The sequence below is a fragment of the Nycticebus coucang genome, chromosome 11 (genome assembly GCF_027406575.1).
Source record: "Nycticebus coucang isolate mNycCou1 chromosome 11, mNycCou1.pri, whole genome shotgun sequence".
NCBI lineage: Eukaryota > Metazoa > Chordata > Mammalia > Primates > Lorisidae > Nycticebus > Nycticebus coucang.
The window spans coordinates 5,971,611-5,976,419 of record NC_069790.1 but is presented as its reverse complement, the minus strand read 5'-3'; the positions used below and the strand labels follow the sequence as shown (position 1 = coordinate 5,976,419).

The following is a 4,809-nucleotide window of genomic DNA, read 5'->3' as shown; positions in this document are numbered from 1 at the left end:
ACTTTTTCGGTGAAAATTGTATCATGCTTATAATCTCATAAAAAATCTCTCATAAACATTTGGATAACAACCTAATATTCTACCATATGGCTATAACAACTTTTATTTAATCTACATAGACTGATTAAAAAAGGTTGTTTCCACTATTTTGCTAGTTTGTGATAAACCTTTACTATAGAAGTCTTTATCCATGTGTCTTGCCATTTCCTCGGAATTTATTTTTTTTTTAATTTAAACTCTTTTAATAAGGCCCTAAAGTGAATTATAGCAAATGTATTTTTATGAGTGGAAGTGATAATAATTTATTACATTTTATGCACATGTTGAAAGTATTGTTTTGTACACAAATTAATAAGAACCATTTTTATAATGTTCTAAATGTGTGAACAGAGCTAAATGACTATGTTCCCCTAGTTCAGAGGTGGGGAAACTTTTCATGCTGGAAGGCCACGTTAATTTAGCTATAATCAAATAAGGCTGCATTCAAGAAACTTCAATGAGATGTACTTAAAAATGTACACGATTTTGTAAAACTCCAACTACTATAACTTAATAATTTTAATAAATGAAAACTGTTTATTTTAAAGTTAACCTTTTAGTGACTTTGTGTCTGCTTTTTGTTGGAAAGTATTTGAATACAGTAAAACCACTGTAAGCTGACCATCCAAGGGACTGTAATAAACTGGTCAACACATGGGGGTGGCCAACATAAGGAACTAGGCCTACTCTACTGACCCGTAAATGTGATGTGTGACTGGTCTATGAAAATGAGGTCAACTTAAGAAGGTGGTCAGCGTAGGGAAGTGGCCAGCTACAGAGGTCATACTGTATTTGGTTGCAGTATGGAGTTCTACAGTTTGAGTTAATCCTCTAGATGGGTTAGCAGTCATTCCCAGTCTCAAGGGTGTCTTGATTTTGGGTCCTCAGAATTGATTATTTGGAGTTAAACCTGAGTACTGAGCCCAGATTATGGTCTTGGAGCCTACAGGGAGAAACCAGAAGAAGGACTATTTTTTAAACCTGATCAGTAGCCTAGTTTTTCTTAGGCTAGAGAAAAGAAAAAAATAACAGTTGAAAATAACTATTTTTTTTCCATAAGTGATCATTCCATTACTATGTAAATTGTAACCAAAAATAATTAGATATGTTCATTTGTCATAAAGTTTCACAAGGTTAAATCACTCAGTTTCAACAGTTGGGTTTTAGACATGGATGACAGAAAAATCATTTGCAGAGTACAATTTTGATTGTACTAGTTAACAATAATAATGTATATCCATATAAGAACTTGTTGGTTTTCAAGTCACTTCCACATGTGTTATATTATTGCCCTCTAGAATTAACTGTTTATCCAGATGAGTTTTTTAAGATAAAAGATAAATGGTCCCAGTGAAGGAAATTGGCTCCTGGATGAGGAATACGAGAGTAAAAAGATCCACTCAGTAAAGAGCGCCATCTCAAACCGAGCTCCCATCTCAGTTCTGTGGAAGGGAGACTTGCGGATAGGCATCACCCACTCCTTTTTGTTTTCTGCACCTGCTGTGCTCACACAGGGCCTGATTGCTTGTATTTTCCTTTTGATGGCAGGCATTTGGTTCTTCTAAAGCAATTAACAACAGGCTTGATAAAATGGCCACATTAGTATCTGAATTAAATAAAATCTAGCATTTATGTAACTCTTTACAATTTACAAAGATCCAAACAAATGTTGGAACATGAACTCTTTGTCACTAGATTATACTTCTACTCTTAAGATCATTTATTGCCTTTAATTATTCTTTACCAGAAGAATTATTATCCATTGTATGCTCAAGTTCAAAAACATTATTTTGAAATTGGATTATGATAAACTGTTCAAATTCACAGAAAATAGATAATTCATGTAACTAAACTCAATTGCAATTAATATGACAATCACTTTTTGGATTTTTCACTTGTTGATCATTATCAAAAACTGTGAAAGAAACTAGATAAATGAAAATAAATTGTAAAGGCCAAACAATGTTTCCTAAAGTGTTTAGCAGTCAGTTTTAATGGAGAAGTAGTCCAGAAGGGAATGCAAAATTTCCAGTAGATTATTAGATTGAGATATAAATTTTTTTTTGAAAAAGAGAGAAAATTAAAACCTAGATTGAGAAATATATTGGGGAGGGGGATCAAAATTTGATAGAGTCTCTATAGCTTGAGAATTTTTAAAAGGAAAAAGAAAATTTCAAGTTATATACTACATAATCTTCAGCAGTAAAAATACTCCACAACATTTTTGAAACTTTTTCAGAGCCCCTACATTCTTAAGGTTATCTCTGGCTGTGAACTACTGTTTTCACTTAAATAATAAATTGAATGAATTGATGTCTGGAAATTGTACAAATGTTCTCCCCATCTGTCTTACATTGGTAGAATCTCAGTGTATGCATATGAACAAGACAAACAAACTAAAATAGCTGGCTACTCAACCAGCTTTACTGAAGATTCCTTAGGACGCACAGAGGGTTCTATATCTTAGCAACATGGAAAATTTCACTTTAAACAGCCTCATTTTAAAAGTACTTCTGCAAGGAACAGGTGTTGAAAGCTAGGATAGGTCATAGGTTGGGAGCCCAGAAACTGATCTATGTTTAGAGGTAGGATGTGAACACCACACAATTGGGTTAAGTGTTGATTAATCCCCCAAAAAAGGAAAAAATAATGCTTATCTGACAGGGGAGATCCCATGATCACAGAGGTGGTCTCCCCAGGGGGTGGCTTATCCCCTGGATTCTGGATGTGCTGACTCCTACTATTCTTCCAAATGTGGGAAACTCAACTGCATCAGTTGTTGTCGTGGGCAGGCTTTCCCCTGGTTTAAGAAAAGAAAAAAAGGAAAACAACCCTGAAACATAAAAGACAACAGCAAATATGTCTGTTTTAAGGCTGCATGAAGAATTGGTTTGGTTTGGTTTGGTTTGGGAGGATGCAGGTGCTTCTTTTTTTTCTTTCTTTTCTTTTCTTTTTCTATTTTTTTTTTGTAGAGACAGAGTCTCACTGTAGCGCCCTCGGATAGAGTGCCATGACGGCACACAGCTCACAGCAACCTCTAACTCTTGGGCTTACGTGATTCTCTTGCCTCAGTTCTTTTTCTATTTTTTTGAGACAAAGTCTCACTCTGTCACCCTGGGTAGAGTGCCAGCTCACAGCAACGTCGGCTCAAGTGATATTCTCTTTCCTCAACCTCCCAAGTAGCTGGGTCTACAGGTATGTGCTGCCATGCTGAGTTGTTTTTTTGTTTGTTTGTTTTTAGTAGAGAGAAGAATCTTGCTATTGCCCAGGCTGGTCTTGACCTCCTGACCTCAAGGGACACTTTCACTTTAGCCTCTCAAAGTGCTAGAAGCATGAGCCACTGCAACTGGACACATTGTTTTTGTTTTCAGATCTCTCTCACCAAACCTAACCTGACTTTAGGGACAGAATTTTGCTATGTTGCCGAAAAACCCTCAAATGGAAACTATAACCAAACATAGTCTTGAGTTTGTGGTACCGGACGTGATTAACAGAAGCAAATGTTCTTAAAGGAATATATATTTCAACTCACAGATTAATTTTCAAAACTTTCTAAAAACATCCACATCATGCATAAGAACAAAGACTCATAACACAGTTATAGAATAAATGAAGACAGAATGTAAATTATGTTTAACACGTGTCCCAAAACAAACGCGATACTTTGAAATACAAGCAAGGAACAAGGAACCTGATGGATTTTGAAAAAAATAAATTACATAACTTCTCAAATTTAAGAAAAAATATTGAAATTAGAGATAAAATTAGTAAATAAGCATATAACTCATCACAAATTAGTCTGAATATAGCAACAGAATAAGAATTTGAAGGATTGGGCGGCGCCTGTGGCTCAGTGAGTAGGGCGCTGGCCCCATATACCAAGGGTGGCAGGTTCAAACCTGGCCCCGGCGAACTGCAACAAAAAAATAGGTGGATGTTGTGGCAGGAGCCTGTAGTCCCAGCTACTCGGGAGGCTGAGGCAAGAGAATCGCCTAAGTCCAGGAGTTGGAGGTTGCTGTGAGCTGTGATGCCACAGCACTCTATCGAGGGCCATAAAGTAAGACTCTGTTTCTACAAAAAAAAAAAAAAAAAAGAAGGATTAAAATACAAAGAAGAAATAAACATTCATGGACAGCTATTAATAAGAGCTCTAGGAAGAGACCGTAGAAGGATTATGCAAGAGGCAATATTTGTTAGGAAACAGCTGAGAAATTTTCAGGATGACTGAAAAACATCAATCCTCAGGATCACAATGAATTTTAAAACAAAACACAGAAATAAGTATATTTGACTGAAAAAAAAATAGAGCTTTTTCCAACAACGGATACTTAAGTAACTTTTAGAGATCATAGTTTCCGTAGGAATTAAAGAGCCAAACCAAAAAGTCAGAGAAGCAAGACAGTGTGAACAACTATTACTGGTTAGTAACTGGTTAGTAACATAAGTTATTATATAAAGCAATAATGTTACGATCTAATTTTGGGGGTTAAAAAGAGTTAAAACCAAGATATTGAGCAAAAGTAGCATAAAAATTGAATAGGAAATGATTCAAGTTAAAGCATTCATGAGACCTATTGTTTCATGAAGATCATAAAAATATTAATATTAAATAATCTATTTTAAAAAGAAAAAATATAGACCCAATGTAAGCATAAATATAGTAAGTACAAAATAAAATAATAAAAACAGATTCAAATACATAAAAATAAAAATAAATGTGAAAGAATTAATTCTTAAGTAATGACAAAAATTTTCACATAGGATTAAAAT

The 4,809-nt window shown here is 34.7% G+C and overlaps 1 pseudogene; it reads left to right on the top strand.

Moving 5' to 3' along the window:
- Nucleotides 1–2,688: 2,688 nt before the first annotated feature.
- Nucleotides 2,689–2,841, top strand: LOC128560677 (uncharacterized; annotated as a pseudogene).
- Nucleotides 2,842–4,809: the final 1,968 nt, after the last annotated feature.